This window comes from Cuculus canorus, chromosome 4 (genome assembly GCF_017976375.1).
Source record: "Cuculus canorus isolate bCucCan1 chromosome 4, bCucCan1.pri, whole genome shotgun sequence".
Taxonomy (NCBI): Eukaryota; Metazoa; Chordata; class Aves; order Cuculiformes; family Cuculidae; genus Cuculus; species Cuculus canorus.
In genome coordinates, this window is record NC_071404.1 from 16,960,396 (window position 1) to 16,980,583 (window position 20,188).

Here is a 20,188-nt window from a genome sequence, read left to right on the forward strand (position 1 = left end):
ATGTCTACAGGCTTTTGACTTTGCTCTTTCCTTCAAACACAACTTGTGATGCTGAGCACTCATTCTCTTGGCCTATTTGTTCCTGGCAAACAAAGAGCAAATTCCCCTGGGTACAGCAATCCATTTTTAACACTCCGTAATTATTTAGAAAAATGTTTTGATAGGAGCAATGAAAAACTGGGGCACTTCAGGTGTCCCTGGGAAAGTTCTCGGAGCACTACATGAAATAGAGACATAAAGTCTCTTTATTTATGCCACTACCCCCAACCCCCCCAAAAAAGTCCACCTTTTCAGCTGTGACATTTGAATCTATTTGCACTTCATTGAACAGCCCCATCTGCCTCTCATCTCCAAGTGCAGAATGCACAAAACTACTGAGAGTCGACTCCAAAATGGTGAGGGGAGGGAGAATACAAGGACCCTGCTCCATGACTGTTGCTGGTGAGGCAGGTTGCAAAACTATCCCTTTAGGAGCTATTGTCTCTTTCTGTCCTCCCAAAATCTATGGGACTTCATATGTTAATGTACCCTTCTGGGAAGCCCTCTGATGGAAGATGTTGCCGCAGAGAATGTCAGAGTCCTTAGCAGGAGACTTGCAGGGCTATGAATTATATGGCCCAAAGGCATACGAGCTTGATACAGACAAGAAGATGTGTCTCTTGTCATCCTCTGGCCAGCTGAGAACCTCAGGGATGAAATCTGCAAGCTAAATGTTGCTTTGATTTTGCCACAAGGGCGTATTTTCTTTGAAGCAAACATGGGCAGTAAACCACCCCAATCAAGGCTGTGCCCTCGGTGCGGCAGCCTGCACAGGCGCTGCCTGCCAGCTCTGAAACGTGTCATCTCCCTTTCTTACTCATCCCCAAATATTGTAGTTCAGCATCCGGGAGCCACTGGCACTGAAAAGGTAAGTAGTAGACGTTGGGTGCAGGGAAGGTTGTGGTGAGGAAGGAGGTATGGGAAGGATATAAATGCGAGCAATGGAAAAAGAAAATTAAACAGAAATGAAAACATTTCAGGTCAGTTGTCCTTAAAGGACCTGTTATCTTTCAGGGAGTATGTACAAGTAAAATAAAGCCGGGGGGGGGGGGGAAATGGGGTGGGGAGGAGGGGGGGAACCCATAGTCAGCATATTCACTGCCATCTCCTGGTGGACAGAGAAATAGCCTCAGCCTGCCCTGCCCCGCCGGCTGCCCTTATCTTACAGCATTTTAATTTCTTCAGTTATCGAAGAATCACAGACTCAAATGGCAATGCCAGTAAAAGGCACTCTGCGTACTTTGGAAGTGCACTGCATGCTGAAAGTAGAAGAGCATCAGGCCAGCTCACGTTTGAAACCAAGGACAAAATCCCCATCCTATGGTGGGAGCAGTGTCCACCCTGAGGTTGGCCATCATCATTAATGATACCTCCGATGCAGTTCCTCTGTGGCAGAAATGATATACTGACCAGAATTACAGATTTGTGAGTCTTTCAGCCTTTACGTATAATATTTTGTTTAGAAAAATCCTCAGGTGCAATCAAAGCCCAAGGAAATGTTAAAACAGAAATTTAAATGGGCCAAGATGGTTAAAATGGGGTACCTGACGGCTGAAATAACCTCATTTCCAGCAAAACAGCCAGTTCTGTGAGTTCATGCTAATAAAAATGGATCTTTCTTTTTCACACTACATTTCATGTACTAGTAAAAAGATTTTATAAATGCAGAAAGTAACGTATGGAGGAAAGCAGTGCAGGGCTGCAGGGATCAAGCTCAGCAGAAAACCTGGATTGCCCCTGCTGTGGGGTCAGCATCTCTCCCTACCTTTGGTCTTCTTTCCCAGGTAATGCTCCAGAAACACAAAGTCAGGAGCTGAGATCAAAGCCAGGGAAGATTTGAATTTTGCCCCCAAGAAAGGGATTAAAGTAACTGAAGGAAAAGTATTTGAAAAGTGAGTTCAACCGAGATACTGGTGATTAGACACAGTTTTTGAAGGAGGAGTCTGAGTCCTTCCCTGCAGTTTGCAGGAGACGGTTTGCAGGAAACATTTCCTGCCTGGCTCCTCAAAGTATCACTCAGCAGTTTTAAGTATGTCACCATCAGGGTCGGTCTATCCTTTTAAAAGCAACCTTTGAGAAGACACCTCTTCAGTGAGGAGGACAGAGAAGCAGACCCATAGCACACAGAGAGATTTTAAAGCTTCCAGGTTCGCCTGCATCTGATGGAGCTAGTATTTCATACACTTGTCAGGAGCTGAAACTTAACACACAATGGCACTTGGAGAGGAAATACTGTGACAGCTTTTATTTCTGGTGAAATACACCAAAGAGAGGCAGAGTCAGGTGACCAAGTGCAGAATCAAAAGGGTAGGGGAAAAAAAAAAAAAAAGAATTTGAGCTGAGGGAAAACTCTTGTAGCACTTTTCCAGAATTGCCTTTTGTCTCCCTTGCTGTTTTCAATGTTTCCCTTCTGCCTACTTTAGCCCCTGGATAAAAATATAAAGAACCATTTAAAAGAGAAGAAAAATCTTTTCTTTATGAGATGTAGGTTACTGATATCTGTCTGGTTGTAAAACCAAACCAAGATTTCTAGCTCAGGAAAATTCCAGTGCAGAGGAAAGCAGATTTCCTTTGGTTTGCTGCTGTATGTTGGGTTACATCTCCATACCTGGACAGGGCACTAACATTCAGGAACCCCAATATTTCATCCTCTCCTTTTTGGCTCAGGACACCCAGCCCAACAAAACCATGAAGAGATTTGTACAAGGGATGATGGATCCCCCACACCAAGCCCTCACGCAGAGCTGGGCTTGGGCACATGGCACCAGAGGAGCCCACATGCAGCCATGTACACACACACACGCACAGGCACACTCACCTTATGCTCAGTGCTCACCCTGTAGTGGCTTTTCCCTCCATACACTGCTTCAAGGCAGGTGAACACCTATCTCATGCATCAGTCTGAGTTTCTCAGACCACTGTTCCAAGACCCCTACTAATGAGCACATTATTTGGGAAACCTCTTTTTATGACTGCACCAGCTTCCCTAGAGAGAAAATGCAATTTTTTGTGTTGTTGCAGCTCTGAAAAACCTGATCTTCCCTGCCTGCTGTCACCAGCTAATGTCTCCAGACCAGCATGTGTTTTCTAGTTACCTGTGCCTGTGCCTGTGCCTGTGCCTGTGCCAGTAACTCTTTTTAATTCACAAATTAAGAAAACCACTTATGATCACCTTCAAAACTGTTCCTTCTAAGTTGTTACACAGCTGCATACAATGCTACCAATATTCAAAGTGATTCTGCATATTATTTTCTGAAGCTGTTGAGGATCTCGATTGGTTTTGCTTTCACATCTGTTGAGAAAAAATGGGTTCCTTTGAGCACTGACTTAATATTTGGGAAGAGGGAACCAGGTCTGGCAAATAGGGTGGGTGCTCAAGAACAGTGATGTTGTTATCAGCTAAAAACTGCTTCTCAGACAAAGCACTGTGGGCTGGCACACACCAATATTTTCTGAACAAGAGGGAAAACACCTTTATATTTGAACACACGTCCACTCATACTAAGTGAAGTGATCAAGTTAAGGCTTGTCTCACAATGGCTAGCTAGAACATGTTCTATCATCATCTCTTTGTCTCTTCCCTCTCACGCTTGGTTTCCAAGCTGTTGGGTTAGTCCCGGGGTTTTTGTGTCAGACCTCAGAGGCACTCCGAGAGAGACACAAGTTGGTCCCTGCACTGCTGCCTGTGAGGGCCCCGTGCCTGGCCCCACACCATTAAGAGTAGTAGAGGAGCATGTGTGCCTCAAAGCTGAGACAGCAACAAGGCTGGAGCCAAGGCCAGCTATGTGGTGGATGTTCATGCTCAGAACTTCCAGCACAGAGAGTCTGGGTGGGCACTAGAGCTTTTCTGGTGCATGGAATTTTGAGAGCCAGCACGTGCAGTTGTGCTGGCAGATCTGAGAAGCTGGTGAATTTTAGGAAGGAAGAAACAAAAGGAGACAATAAGAGCCTTTTAGCTCTGCAGCTACACCAAAGACTCTTTAGAATCAAGTGACACCGCTGCAATTCTGCTCTGATTAGTATTATCCATCCCCTTTGCTTATTTTGCACAATTACAATTGCTTTTGTAAGCAATGGGCAGAGGTGAAGATACTACAGATCTTAAAAGAACAAATGATGCATTGCTAATTTCTGAGCATTAGGGAGAGAGGTCACATCTGAATGATTAAGTTAATTCCTAAGACTGCTGCTCATATCATTCAGCTACCTTAATTAATTTAGCTACCACACAAGTACAGATACTACAAAGATACTAACTGTCATAGTTCATCATTTAATTCATCTTACAGTTCCTCGGTTACTTGGCCTTGCAATGAAAATACTCTCTTGCACTCATTTCTTCATAAATATTTCAGAAGTCTAAGATCTTTTATGTTGGTTGTGCTATAGTTTGTTGCTTCTTTTGGTTTACAGAAGGCTTTCATCTTGGGTTCAGCCAGAGATATACATCTTGTAGGCTATTGAGAGAAAGATGTCTCTGGGTTATGTTACAGATATGTCAGAGCAATTAATCTGTTTGAAGAAATATGGACTTATTGACAAAGTTTTCCCCTGAAGACCTGGACTGGGTCAGAACAAGAAGGTATCTTGTCAGTACACCACAAGGGGTGCTTGGGTGTCTTTCTTCGATGAACAGCCAAAACAAGGTGCTCCAGAAGGCAACACCAGTTAATTTACAGTGGGAAGAATGGCATTTGTTGCATACAGAGAGAATAGTTTCACCCTTCTCTCAGCTAACAGGATGCACGTACTCAACTAAGAAGGTCAGTAGACTTAATCCTTATTCCTATCGGGATGTAACCACGTGTATCATTTCTGCCCATGTTGATGTGGGATCAGTAAACTCTGATCTCCTGAGCTTTTATCCGTGACAATATCTTGCAGTCATAAACTCTGTAGGAAAGTGTTATTAGAGCTCCCGTTCTGATGACTGAGTAAAATTTATATGGTTCATTATTTTGTACCCCATCCTCATGTTCCTCCATTGCTGTGTTTTCCTTGACAGCTCCTGCTTCATGGTTTTCACCAGGAGTAGAAATGAAGCTGTCAGCCTGGGCAGACAGGAAAGAAAACTCCTTTGTTTACACCTCAGGAGCATTGATAGGGGAAAACAGGAGGAAAATTGGGAGTGCAAGTGTATAGAAAACTGTGAGGAAAGGCCTGGGACCATGGGAAGAAAGTGGGTACAAAGGGGTGAGGGAATGAGAAGACCCTCTTCCAGTGGCTACAGAGAATGGCACCTCTCTTGTGAGGACTTTGGATGAAGGTGGAGGCTCCATACCAGCCCACAGACCCGCAGAGTGGGTGCAACTAAGCTGATACTGCCTTGTCAGTCACTCAGGTTCTCAATTGCATGACCAGGATGCACTTTCTCCATGCAGATTTGCAGGCCAGCACAGGTAGGGGGTCCTTCCTTCTGAGATAAAGAAGATAAACCTGCCCCTCCAGAGGGTCAGGAGAGGCCCCGAAGAGCACAGCATCCCTTGCAGTGCAAGCAGACTCAGAGGTTCTCCCTGCAGTGCCCTCCTTGCAGCACTGAGCCCAGCCCAGTTATGCAGCAATGCCAACCTTCCTTATTGTTTGTTCACTTCTGTCTCTCACACACTTTCATCTTTTCCCCAAGCAGTTTCTCCTGTTTGGGAAAAAAGAGGGAAACATCTGCCCAACAGAGCAAAGGCTGATCCTTTACCTCCTCCACGGAACCTCCATGCTGCTGCAGTGCCTGCTGCCCAATCAGCCAGTCACAAGCCAACAGTCTGGCTTCTTATTTTGCAAAAAGCCCTCATTTTGGTGTTATTCGGTGCTGTACACACTATTTTCATAGATTTATTTATATACAGTTCAGGTATAGTCCCAGTTGTGGCTGACAAGTGTGCTCTTTGTTGCCTGATTCCCCCTCGCTTGAGCAGTAGATGGGCTGGTTTTGTTTTGATGTAACGAGGACTCCAGCCATGCCTGCTGCTCTGGGTGGCACCCATTGAACCAGGCACATGGCATGTGAACTTCCCACTCTGGAGGATTTGACTATTTTTTGCAGAGTGACTAGCTCAAAGACAACTCAATCACCGATCTGAACTCCTAGATGTTGCTATAATACTGCTGCCGGACAAAGGAAGGCTTTGATTTATGCAGTGAAAACAGAGTGAGAGAAATGTCTCATGATTCAACAGCCTATCTGTTTTAAAACTCAACCTTAGTCTACGTAAATTATGTTCATATTAAAAGCCAGCTTAGAGCCGCAAGAATAAATTGGGCTATTTCATATGTCCCCCCCATCCTCGTGCCGTCCTCCAGTCCAACACTGTGCTCACATCTTTCAGTGAGATGCAACACTTGCAAGCTTTCCTGTGAGAATATGTTGTGCTCCCATTTTGGGTTTCTGAGACAATATTTATTGTGCTCCCATTTTGGTTTGTAAGACAGAAACATAAACTGCTGCAGTTCCTGTTTTTGCAAAATGAATTTGCTTTAAACACGATAGTTTGTTTAATTTACCAAAGCTGTATCTGTAACACCTGCAAGGCACATCCTCGTGTAATTTTCCAGCAAGCAGGAAAGAATCCAATAGGGAAATTAGTTTCTTTTTTTTTCCTCTTTCTTTTTTTGGTGCATCAAAGCTGCTTTTCAGTAAAGATGCCAAAAATTTCTCTGCCCAAACAGTGACTTTAGTGTGTTTGGCTTTGGGATGTGAATATTTTTACACAGCTTCTAATCTGCTGTTATTTAGTAACAGTTTTTACAGGGTTATTTTCCTGCACTACTCCGAGATTGCAGAAGGTTTGCAAAGATTTTTAGCAACTTTTTGACTGGCCTGTTCTTTACAGTCTGCATTTGTGCTTGAAAAACTGAGGAAAAATTGGGCTCAGAGATAGAAAGCTTTTAACTCCCCTGGCTATACAGACAGGTTGAAAACATGGGCTGATTTCGTCGTCAGGATTCAAAAACTTGAAAATTAAGACTCCCACATTTATTTTATTTAACATTTTATCATTTGAGGTTGGAAATAGCTGAATTCATGAATTCTGAATGTTTGGAAGTGCACTTGTTATAAATATAGCCTAAATCAAATGCAAGTAGCAATAATCAGACCTTTTTTCAGGAGATTCTAGACAGGGAAAAAAACTTAAATTACTTGTAAATGTGTGAATGAAATCTTTCCAAATGACCGGATGAGTGAGAGAGACAAAAGAATGACGCAAAATACATTTAAATTGGGACTGCAAACCATTTGATCATATATTCCAGGCATGTCCGACCAAAGCGTTTGCTATAAACCCTCAGTACAAAATTGAAACGCACAGCACAGGTCTGCACATCTACTGCTGAAAATCAGACACTTCTTTTGACAAATGCCTCCCTTTTTGCTGGAGTAACGTTCACTTCAAAGTCTAAACAAAAGAATGATTCAAAATAAAACCAACATCCTTAAATTTTTGGAGGCTCTGAGCTGTGTTTAGCTCTGCAGATGCAGGGTGTCTGCAATCATGCCACTCAGCGCAGGCTGCTGCTGTAAAATCGGAGCTCTCGCCTCTGCGCAATGCTGTTCTAGTTTTTATTCACTTATTTTGAACATAAAATAGTCTATTAGCTGCAGAAATTAAAGGTATTGGAACACTACTCCCACTACAATTAAAAAATCCTTCAGGGATGTATAGAAGATGTATTTTGTGTACATCTTTTATACCTTTTAAATTAATTACTTTTACATGTACTAACTAGTTTCACCACTATTTTAGCTAAATGTTAAACTGCTAAAGTAGTTGCGTTTTCACAAATTCTACACTTACTCATCTTTGTCTCAGATGTAGTTCCACAACTACTGTGTTTTTCACCCATTATGTTAACACAAACCTGCCAAATCCACCAGTAAACTATCTCCACTGCGTTCTCCAGTGCAAAGACTTGTGACCTTCAGCTCCTCAGCTGGCTTGGAAGTGATAGCCATGATTGAGGCTCAGTCAATGACAAGTGCTTTGGAAATCCCACTGCCAGGCCAAATTAAAGAAAGGAGAAAAATGGTGTAAATCTGGACATAATCACAGCTCCGTCCAACTGCTATGAGAGTCACATCCCCTACTTAGTGGTCCTAGAGATGTCCCAGTAGCACAGGGTGGCTTGACACTTAAGAGTCAGTGAGACTACAGTTCCTGTAGTCCTACTAAGTCCCAAAACGTCGTCTGGGTGCCCTAGGCTGTTAGAGGGGTACTGTGCCCATCAGGTCATGTGTTCAGCCCCCCTCACCTCCCCGGCCTCTTTCTGGGGGTGGTTGGACACCACACCAGCCTTCCCCCACAAACCTGCACCAAAGGGGCCACGGGGGGGAAGGGTGGTGAGCAGCTTTGCACAGGTGAAAGCTCTTGCCTTCACTGCTCATTCGTAAAATAAGGATAAAAGCACTGCACTCCCAGGGGAGATGTTCTGACAAAAAATAGATTAATGGCCATTAAATATTTTGGTGCTGTGATGGGCACATCAGAATCCAATTCCCCAGCCTGCACACAGCTGCTTTAATGCAGAACATCGCTAAGAACGAGCCTCTTCTGCCTCTACTGCCTGTTCCCTTCCTCTGCAGCCTGATCCCAGGTTCCCTCCCCAAGCCTTTGTCTCCCCCTTCTCTGTGCCTGCCTGTGAGCTATTTCTACATGGAAACAAATAACCCCACCAGCACCATTCACTCCATTCATAGTGCAAGGAAAGTGCTACCCAGTTTCATAGCATTGGCATTTTGTAACTTAAAAATGGCTTTTCAGTTATTGCAATTGGACAGTGAAGTCATAACCACGTTTCTTCTCCTGTCTTACTGCTTTCAATCCGAAAATCAGATAACATTCTTGTTCTGCGTTTAGGGAGATAATTTTTTAATTATGTAGCTCGAGATCATATTCTTGGAGTTTTTTTCAGTGATTTGCTGTAATAGGAACCTGAAATTTCACTTCCAGAAATAAATTGACTATTGAATTTTCTGTATTACATTACTAATAACATGTTCAGCTCTGGGGCCCCCAACATAAGAAGGACATGGACCTGTTGAAGTGGTCTAGAGGAGGACCATGAAAATGATCAGTGGCCTGGAGCACCTCTCCTGTGAAGACAGGCCGAGAGAGTTGGCATTATTCATTCTGGATAAGAGAAGGCTCTGGAGACACCTTATAGCAGCCTTCCAGTACCTGAAGAGGGCTACAAGAAAGCTGGAGAAGGTCTTCTTACAAGGGCAAGTAGTGACAGGACAAGTGGCAAAAGCTTTAACTGAAAGAGGGTAGATTTGGAATAGATAAAAGGAAGAAATTCTTCACTTTGAGGATAGTGAAACACTGGAACACATTGCCCAGAGAAGTCATGGATGCCCCACCTTGGAAGTTTTTGAGGCCAGGTTTGATGGGGCTTTGAGTAGCCTGATCTGGTGGAAGGTGCCTCTGCTCATGGCAGGAGGCCTGGAACTGGATGAACTTTATGGTCCCTTGCAACCTATGATCCTATGATAGTTCAAATTTTTTTGTAAGAAAAACCTGCAGCAGAGTGCTGGGAGCTGACGTAAAATGTGTATTTGATCCCACTCAGGAGACTTTCCGGTGCTGGCAGGGACCTTGAACAGTCACTGAGTTCATGTAGCCGTATAACCAAAAATAAAGAGAAAACTCCATGATACACTAAGACAACTCTTGGAGTGAAATGACAAACCAAATTACATCTTGGCCTTCATCAGCATGAGTGAGGTGTGCCACAGGGCTGCTATTGAAAATACCGGAGGGGATATAATGCCTAAGATCTCCAAGAACAAAATTGGAGAAGTTAACAAAATGGCAGAAAAATGTACTTTGAGCATCTGGGATTTGAAAACAGATGGAAGACCCTGGCTTTCTTTCTACCTTTTATATGGCACTGTATAAAAGTTTCCAGTTCCAAACTATGAACCCAGCCCTGCAGTTCATCAGCTAGAACTGCCACCAAAGCCCAGGGAGAAGCCCAGAAGATAAAGACCTCCTTCTTCTACCCATGTGCAAAGAACCACGACATGGCCAGCAATGGACATGCCTGATCACCCTGGGGTATGCTCAGCATCATCACTCAGCCACAGCATTCCTGCTAAGACCAATTCTTTGTCTGTATTAGCTGAAGCTCATTCTGTTGGCATATTCATTTCCATAACGAGGAAATAATTTCCCAGACTAGTGTACAGTGTTAAGGACTACAGATGGATGTACTTTCTGATTTCTTACTGCAGCAGAGGATTCAGCATCTGCATTCAGCTCTGCTGCTTTCCCTGGGTGCTAAATCCCTTTTAAGGTCTCTCTTTTCCTTCCTCTGCAACTTTGCCTTGCTTCCTTCTGCCACCCCAGCAGATTGCTCTTGATCCTTGCAGGCATTCGTGAGCTCTCTGGCCCTTTCTCTTTCCTTTGTGCAGCTCTAGGGCTTCAAGGCTTCGTCCCAGAAAGGCACCATAATTTACTTTTCTCACTCTGATGTAAGGGTATCCCAAAGGTCCGTAAGCATAGATATTGCCAACAGCAGGAGACTCTGAAACGCCAGGCTGGCTTTGCTCCTGTCTCACTTCTGGGCTGGCACAAAGCAAGACTTCAGATCTCAGCTTTGCTTTTATGTTATTTGTGGTTTTTTCTGTTTTGTTTTGTAAGGTCTGAACTATCATTCAGGGAACACAAAAATTATTTTCAAACCTCAATGAAAGAGCCTCACTGAGTCTGGGAATAGCTGAGTTGAACAGTTCAGGTTGGAAAGCAGGTACAGATCGTCCTTTTCGTGTTCTTCAATCTTGTGTTATTTACAGAGCAGATTTGCTACACAGCCACAAAGCGGAGGATAGCGTTGGTGTATCAGAGTAGCTTGGCTGCTAGCTGCTGTCAGGCTGCAGAAAGTGAGGACACCGTGCCAGCTGGTTTACTTGGGTTAATGCTTTTCAGGACCTTTTGTGCACTTAGCACTAAGGTTTCTAACTCTGAAGAGACAAACTCTCATCAAAATGATTTGCTGGAGGCTTTGCACCCTCTCCAGCAGGAGCAATGCTATATGCAGAGGGGGCAAAGCCAGCACCATCCTCAGATTTCAGCTGGTCAAGCCACCAGTAAGATGTTTGACAGCCAAAAGACCTTTTTTTTGGCTCTATTGCCTTTTTACCAGAAGGCAGTAGAGCTCATACTCTGCATGACATGGAGGGGGACTATGAGACTGGTAGGTTGTGTCTCTCCTCCTCTTTCCCAGCCAGCAAACACTATTCTGCATGGTGGGTCTGCAGACTCACCCTTACACCTTGCAACCCGCTCTCCCACAGAGGACCCTCACGCCAGCAAAAGCTGCGGGCAGCCTGGCCTTTGGGGGAGTGTTTCCCAAACTTAGTCAAAGTGTCTGAAAAACGTGAATGTTTTCCAAATTCAAACGAAGTGTAGGTGAGGGGGATTAATTCATTTATTTTATGTGAAAGCTCTCTAAACTTTAAGTTACACTCCTAAAAAAATGTGCTTCTCTTTTTTTTTCACTGGGGGGGAGCTGATACCTAGTTTTGGTCCTTGCAAAAGCACAAATATTATGCCAAGAAATTATAACGATAAGCTTGCTATCAGGAAGATCAGCTGCATCCTTTCACTGATGTGCTGGGAAAACCAGTTTGTTATTATCCGGCCTTCAGAAAAAGAAAAAAAAAACCCTTTTCTAAACAAAATTTTTCTATGAAATATAAACCAACTGACACTTTTAGCTTATACACAGGGCAAGAGGGACATGGAAGCCCAACTACTGGGATATGCTGCTCAAAGAGTGCACTAAAGGGTGTGCAAAAGCAACAAAGCCATGTCCTGTGTTGGTACAATTTGGTGTAGTTGCAGGAGTTTCCACTCTGAGTGGGTTAGGTGAGGGAATCAATACCAAAATACCTACCAACAACGGAGGAGCTTTTAGGCAGGCTTGGTAATCACACAATTGTGTTTTAGCATTGCCAGTGTGAGGCTATCCAAGCTGGTAATGCAGCCAAACACATTAGAGGCAATCTGTAGAAGAAGAAGAACATTAAGAATCGAAGCAATGGGGGACTAAAGAGCGGCCCTAGTAACAGATAGAACGATGATGGTATTTTCAAAGGTGCCACCAGAGGGCAATAAGAGGCAGAAAACGAGCTAACTTTGGGCTGTCTGGAACTGGGTGCTTCTTGCATCTAACCTCCAGGTGATGGAAAGGCCTTTGACTTGTCTTAGGGAAGAAAAAATTCCCTCGATTTGCCTTGCTCACCCTGCATGGGGATGAGAGAGGACCTTACCTTTCAAGCTTTTGCATCTTATTTGCATCCGGGCAGCAAACAGAGGATATTCCTCGTGTGGGAGGCAGACAGCAGGGCTGGGGTTGGGCAGCGAGTGGGCAGCCAGAGCTGTGCCAGCACCTCAACTCTCTGCCGGTTCCGTTAAGGACAGAGTCCAGGCGTGTTCCTACATATTTCTTATCTGGGGCAGGAAACAAACTGCTACAAGCAGAGGCAGTTTTTGATTTTTTTTTTTTTTTTCCTGACGGCATTGGCTTTAATTCATTTGAGGGAAATTTATTTTGGATGGCTGTTGTGGAGATGGGTGCTGCAGAGGGAACTGCTCCCATTCTCAGGGACACAGTGCGGATGTCTCTGTGGAGCTGTGACGATTTTCCATGTTAGGAAGGAGGCTACCACCTTTTCGCATCTCAGCATCTCCACATCCCTGCATCCTTTCTTACCCACATGCCAGCACCCCCATGTCTGCACATTCCCACATCCCTTCTTTCCCACACCCCTGTATCCCCACAGCCCCTCTGCCCCGAGGATGGCAGATCCTCCCGCTCTGATGTAACACATCTGTGCAAGGAAGGACTTCTCTTAATTGCTCAGCAGCAGACACTCCCCTCAATGAGTGGCTTGGGAACACTGATTTAATCATTTCTGCCCACAGAATTCAACTGTGACAATAGCAAATGTTGCTTCAACATGATCTTTTTTTTTCGGAAAGATTAAGAGCAGCCACTAAACTAACAGACAGACTAACTGGAATACAGCTAAGGGGAGCATTATGTTTCCTTCGCCTTTTCTTTGGGGAGGGGGCAGAGGAACAAATCATGCGTTCTTGAACTAAAATAATTTTGAAGCAGCAGGTGATAATTTCTGAAGTCGTGCTGAGATTTGGCTTTGAGTGACTGGAAACCGGAGCCTCTCCCATCACTGGGGAGTGCCCTCACCTCCTCAATGATAAAATAATCTTTTCTTCAGTGCAGAAAACATTTACCTAGCTTGTGTAAAGCTGAACTTACATCAGACAGACTCAGAGGATTCCACAACAATCTCCTTGTCGTTGGACATCAGGATATTTTCATGGTGGGAGGGATGCATTCAGATCCCCTGAAGCAGAGGGAATTTATCTGCTACACTTTATAACAGCCAAATTGCTTCATTGTCTTTTAACATCAGTGTTAAAAAATATAAATATTTTTCTAACTCAAAGCAGCTCTTCCCTCCTCCTATAATTTTCCTTTTCTTTTTACTTGAAAAAAATAATAAAAGCAACATTAAGTATTTCAAAGCAGCCTCGCCCAATTCTTCTCCCAACTGGCAGCTGAATAAAAAAAAAAAAAAAAAATCTTCATGAGCTGCAAAACCATTATCTACAGTTTTTTACCCAATATTGAAATATGCAAAATGTGGGTCCTTGAAAACAGCAGACTCCTTGTTTGTGGGTAACAACCACTTACGTACCCACACAAATTTTAGAGAGGGAAAGGGTAGTTTAGCTCATGTGGAAAACAGAGGGAAGTGGTCTGATAGAGAGTAATCTCCTTGTGTATATGGTAGTATGCAGAAGGCAAAGTCAAGCCATTCTGCCTTTCTTGGTATGACTAACAAAATGTATAGAGTTCCTCTGTGTATTAAGCTGTAATCATGGTTTTGTGGCATATTCAAGGGAAAAATAATTCTAATTTTAACCAAGAAGTTATGAGAAAAAATTAACCTTTTCTTAGGAAGTGATGCTCAAACACCTTTGACACCTCATCCTGTCTGAAAATTGCCATTTGTTCTTGCCCTCAACACTGCCATCAGGAGGGGATCTCCTGGAGTGGAAGATAACCTGTGCCTGATGGACTTCTGCTCTGGGAAAGCATCACCAGGTAGTGCATGCTGCTGCAGCGCTGGCTCCAGGTGAGTGTGCAATACCAGGGGGGAAGCACACAGCTGTGTGGGGGGCATGCCCTTCTCTCCCAGCTCACATCCCCTGAGGCCAGTGGGATCTTTCTGGCCCCACTGGCAACTGAATGTGGGCAGGGAGAACATCCCCTCCACACAGGATTTGATGCCTGTGCTCCTTTTCAAGTTCGTGTGGCTCCGACAAAAGCAACTCTAACACAAGCGGATCCCTCCCTGCTTTCCTCAACTGTTTCAGTTGGGTCTCCTTCTACAGTTCTGTGAGTTTTGTGATACTGTGTGTCTTCAAATATTTGTCCTTTACAACATCCAAGGGCCTCTGCAAGGATAGCTTTTGGTGGCCAGAAAGGGAGTTTCCCTAAAATCTCAAAGGACACCTCAGTGTCACATCTTCAGAGGTTTAACCTTTGGGCACTAAGTGAGGAAAGCATTTTATTCTCACTACTTGGGAGAAGGGATTCTGAAGCTTCTTTAAAAGAGATTTAGAAAGCAGAGAGAAATATCTGTTAAAAATAGTAAAAATAACCTATAAAAATTGTTCCAGTTTTCAGATGCTCCATTCTCACACCAAGGACAGGCTTTTAGTGGCAGAGAGGGTATCAAATAATGATAATTAAAACTATGGCCATGCTTTCTGCATCCAGGGTCATTTGGGAACTAAAGTAACTCTGTCTCTCCAAGATGAGTCTCAGACATGTAAGTCCACTCAGGTACTTCTGTCCTGGCAGAGTAACCCTTAATGAGCCCTCTTAAATGCTTCAAAGAGGCACAAAGAGACATTAGTACAGAAAGAGACTGCATCTGTGATTTCTTAGTAATTCCTAATGATGTAATTCTTTTGCCTTGCAGCATTATTACTTCTAGGTTGTTTGGCTGGAGTCATTTGGAAAACTTCAAGAAATTTTGGAAAACAGCACTATGGAAATTAGAAGTCTCTCTCGTATCTGCACGGGTAAATATATTCTCAGCACTATTAGTTACTGTGGAGTTAAAACGCTCTCCAGGAAACATAAGGGGTGGAGAACAGGGACATTTTGGAACCAGAAAAGAAAGATATTAGGAAATTTTTAAAACAGAAACCCTATAGAAAACAGGTCACATGGGACAGAGAAAGGATATCCTAATTTTTCATCATTAAAAGAAACAACACTGTAATTAAAAACAGATTCCAAAGCACTGATCTGTTTATTCACTATAGATGGACTGAATTAGCAAATGTTTAGGAAACATAAAAGAAAAAAGGTACAGAAGACTGTATTTTTCCTTTCAGACTTCCATATGCAAATACACGCATCTTTGGAGCTAAGACTGTGTGCTTTCATCGTTGCTGCAGTGAGCTAGTTAAACACTTCCCTGCCTTCACCAGGAACAGAGCATGGTGGTGATGGTCTTTGCAGCTTTCTGGGCTTGTTACCACTCCAACTTCTGCTGCATCACAAGATTTTCCAAATTCCTTCCTGCTCTTTGTATTACATTTGTACCTTCATGTCCAAGTGGTAAAGACTGAGCCAGAGCACTGTGTGAGGACAGAGAGGGGGGACCCTGCTTCTGGCAGGGGGCTGCCTCCCATCTGTGGGTGACAGAGCTCTGTAAGTTCTTGTTCACAGCAGGAGCAAGGAAAGTGTTAGTGCTCCTTTCCTCCCCTTTCCCATCCTTTTCCCACTAATGGCATCTGCCTGAGTGTGCGAGTTGTTGTCCACATGGACTGGATGAAACCACACTGTCCCACCAGGCAATTCTGGGCTGCTCCCTGCTGCTGCTTCAGCAACTTCTCTGCGTCCACACCACATCTTCACTCCAACACCAGGCTTTGCTATGAAAGCAATGGTGTCAGAAGGAGCAGAGTTTCCAAGTTCTTCCTCCTCGTGCAATGCCTCAGCAGCCAGACTGGGCAGCCTCCACCCTTCCCACAGAGAGTGAAGCTGACTGCCACACCATGGAAGAGACCAAACCATTCTAGCATCTTCTGCTTGAGGGTCTCCAATAAAAATCTAGAATGAATATTCATGGACTCTGGTCTCCGTCAATTCAATGAAAAGTGTCCTGCAAAACTAATTCAAATCCTACTTGGCAAACTTGTATATTCCCTATCTCAGCCAAGTGCTTGCAATAAAACAGCTTCGGGCTGTGTTCTTGACAACTGCACCATGCCATGAACTGCAGCATCTTGTACAGCCCCGCATACACCATCACCACTTGCTTTGGGCTTGGCAGTCTGCAGAGAGGAGGATGTTGATGCCAGTGGATGGTAACGTCTGACCTGCAGCCCCGTATGGGTGGACACCACTGGGGCTTGTGGCCACAGCCCCTTGCATGCCACATCCCTCCTGCTGCAGGGAGTCCCTCCAAGCCCACTCCCCTCTGAGCACCTTTGCACTACCTTTAATGCATCCTGAGCCCTCTGGTGACTCTTTCAGCTTGTTAATTCGGCAGAAGAAAGGTGCAAGTTCTTGCTGGGTGAGTTTATACCAAGTTAATGAGCTGAATCCGCCCACAGAGATGTCAATGAGTGGGAGAACTAGCAGCAGAAATGTACAGCTTAGCAGGGCAAGGGGTAGGGGTCAAACACCCCATTGTTGGCAGAAGAGAATTCCTAAATAAGCTCAGCTTGTCTTTTGGATTGCACTCTGTCATAGCTGGTTCCCCAATGCCTGTATATTTGAAAACTAGATATTTGTGGACCCTGATGACGGGTCCTTTGTTAGTAACAATACTTAGTTGCACAAAGGTAGCAGTGGCTCTCCACCTTGGAGATTTATGATGAGTGTTAAAGCCTTCAGCTGTGCCTGCTGAAGTCCATATCTTAAACTTACAGCCTTTCTGATACATCTCTGAATGCATGAAAGAAAGGCTTTTATGCTAACAGAAATAAACGTTCCAGCTTTTTAAGATAAATAGTTCATTCTGGTCGCTGCTGTTATGCTAGCTTGGCAGGGTAAAATAGGAAAGTTAATTGGGACAGAAATTATTTGTTCTGAATCAAACATTTCATTTCAGAAAGTTAACAACTCTATTCTGTTACCATTAGTGTCAGAGAACTCGTACAGGTCAGGAAATAGCCATCAGTCTACTCACTTGGAAAGGCATTCATAGACAATAAAGTTTTATGAACAGAAATTTAGTAGCATGGATCTTTCTGGTCTTTCAAAAGAAGTTGAGCTTCAGTGATTATTTTTGATGCTGCTTCCTTGTAGTTAGGTAACTGCTGGTAACACAGGCTGCGTCGTCCTCTACCACTGCTGCACAAAGGTGCCATCTGTAATTGAGCTTCAGCTGTCCTCTCTTTGTTTTGTCTTAGCTTTGAGGGATGATGTCAATTAACAATTAAAAGAATCTGTTTTCCATTAATTTGAAGAGCATTTAAAAAAGAAATGCCACCCTCTGATAGCAATTTAGCAGCCAGAAGGACAGTCAGGCAGAGAAGGAACAGCAGAAATGAACATACATATGCGTACCCAGGTTTAGTGTTTGTCTTTCTTGAGCAGCTGCTGTTTTATCCTGGAGTAACCCTCAAATCATTTGCAAGAAGGTGTCAGATAATGCTTTCTTCAAACCCAAGTCAGCTGTATGTGCAGTCAGGGAAAACCATGTGGTGCCTCGTGTGAAAGGCTGATATTTGCTGGGTTATGAAGATAGCTCTAGAGAGCGTCTGGCTCGCTGTCTCATGGTGTGGGCACTAAGCTGTGCTCGGCAGCGGTCCTGCTTGTCTGAGAGATACATGGATCAAGGTCCACCTTGTGAAGGTTGGAAGGCAAGGCATTTTCCAAATTGTGTAGAAATCTGCCCCTCCCCAGGTAAAGGACCTTTTCAGTTTCTCCATTCATACAAACTACATTCATCAGCTAAAACAATGTATTTTCTTAGTGCTTTAGTCTTCCTCTTTATGCATTGCATGAATTCAGTACAATTCCTTATTTGAGTTATACAGCCTTTTCTTATTCAATTCTTTCTTACTATAGTGACTAATTGCTAGAACTTAATCATGAGTCTTGAGACTGGGTAACTGAGCAAATACTCTATTTCAGTCTGGATAGGACTGCCAACATTTCAGCACAAATTCATGTGCCTACACTTAAAAATACACTTTTTCAGTGTTTGAATTCCTTTTACAGTGAGATTTTTTGCTTATGCTCAAGGCCAATAGCACTCGAATCACTTTCACAAACCTCACTTTTGAGAGGTTTATGATTTTCTTCACACTTTCTTGAAGAACTCACTCCTTGCAAAACATGGTTAGAATAGATGCTGCCTTCCACATCCAAGGGCTTGATAGCCTTTTGTAAATAGCATTTTCCATTCCTAGGCAAAAGTGAGGATGGAATAGTCAAAAGTAATAGGCTACAGAAAATTACGCAAGGAAAATATACAGTTTGGTTTTAGCTATGTTAAATTAAAGGAGTTGGCAAGATAGTCAGGAAGAAACTGGAAAGACCAACAGAAGAATTTAGATCACTGTGAGAAACAGGAATATTAACTACCTTGTATCAGGGTGATGGGATCACACAAAATTATTATTTTTCCAAAAAAGATTTATCAAAATACTGTAATATAGTCATAATTTGCCAGCAGTTGTGAGGTCTAGGCACTTCAGGCAACTTTTCAAATTCTGCATAATCTACAATTTCTATGGGAAATACAATGAGATATACTCAGTTCTTAATTGATTCCTTTTGCATGACATTTTTCACACAGGCTTGGCTGTTGTACTTTCTTTGCTAAGTGTGGGTTTCAACAAGTGGAGAAGATGGATCGCCAAACCAATCAAGTACAGAAAATGCAAAAGGTCAAAGCACTCAGCTAGCACATTGCAGACTGCTTCCAGATAAACCAAGCGTAATAAATGGGAAAACTTTCTCTTTGAATAAACAAAATAAGGAAACTCGAAAGTAATTCAAGCTGATAATGTTTTCTTTATGACTTAAAGTACTACATGCACAGCCCTGTGGAGTATGAAACAGGTTAACAGTCCTCTCCCACACTATCCTGTTGAAACAGAAGAGAGCAAAAATAAGAAGTTTGCATCTGTGATGCTGAATAGGTTGTGTCAACATCTAAAGTAAATTAAGATTGATGTGTGCAAGCAGTGAAATGTTGTTAAACTTTGTGAATAGCTACAGCATTCTTATTCATAAGGGTTCTGAATGAGGGGCTTGTAGAAACATGACCTCTCTAATGTACCCTTTAGTCCCAGGCAATAAATATAGGAGGGCAGGAGTGCTTGTGCGCTGCTGCTGCCATGGCTTCTGTTTGTGGTCTCCAATGCCAACAGGCTTTCATTGTAATAATTGCATAGATGCCTAGGATTTAATGTTTTGGTGGGTAGTGCTGTGGGATTCTTCCCATGACACAGCATTAGTAGCAGGGCTGTGGGAGCTCTGTCGGTGTCAGTGGAGCACTAACAAGGGGCCAGCAGAGCTTGCTATCTTACACATACAAACTCAATGCACCCAAGAAGGGGAAACTGATAATAATGCTCAGAGGAAGTATTTGTTCTCAATTCTCTCATATCTGTATGTGTGCTAATTTTAAATGGGTCTTCATTACTTTCAGACTTATCTTTAGTTGCTGCTTGACTGCACTTTGCAGAAGAAAAATAAATATAAGCTGTTCTTATTACACTATCTTGAATACCAAGCATGTTTGCATCCCATCCAGCTAATACAAGTAGAAGACAAACTGGTGGCTTATTTGCTCTTCCAAAATAAAGGACAATGACAAGCTGAGACCTCATGGAGAGGGAGCTGTGCTGCCTCTGGAGGGTACAACTGTACAGCCACCCCTGTCACAAAGATAATAATCTGGCTCTGGAAGAGATGTGAACTAACCGGTATGCATTTATTTCTATTTAGTTCATAAATGTTTGTGTAGGTTTGGAAGAAAAAAAAACCCCTAGGTATATAGTGAAACAGGTCTATAACCTGTGAAGGGACTTTACCCCAGCTCATGTGAGGTCCTAACTCCCATTCTAGGTAAAGCGAACCTTGTTTCTTT

The 20,188-nt window shown here is 43.3% G+C and overlaps 1 long non-coding RNA gene across 3 annotated transcripts; it reads left to right on the forward strand.

The window, feature by feature from the left end:
• The first annotated feature begins 768 nt into the window (after positions 1-768).
• Positions 769-19,029, forward strand: LOC128852112 (uncharacterized). 3 transcript variants are annotated; one of them, XR_008449738.1, is made up of 4 exons: positions 769-907; positions 14,017-14,194; positions 15,047-15,149; positions 18,890-19,029. It is a non-coding gene; the product is annotated as an uncharacterized LOC128852112 (long non-coding RNA). The 3 variants fall into 3 exon arrangements; XR_008449737.1 differs by lacking the exon at positions 18,890-19,029 and adding an exon at positions 15,468-16,066; XR_008449739.1 differs by lacking the exon at positions 18,890-19,029 and adding an exon at positions 15,468-16,066 and having other exon boundaries at positions 811-907; positions 14,096-14,194.
• Positions 19,030-20,188: the final 1,159 nt, after the last annotated feature.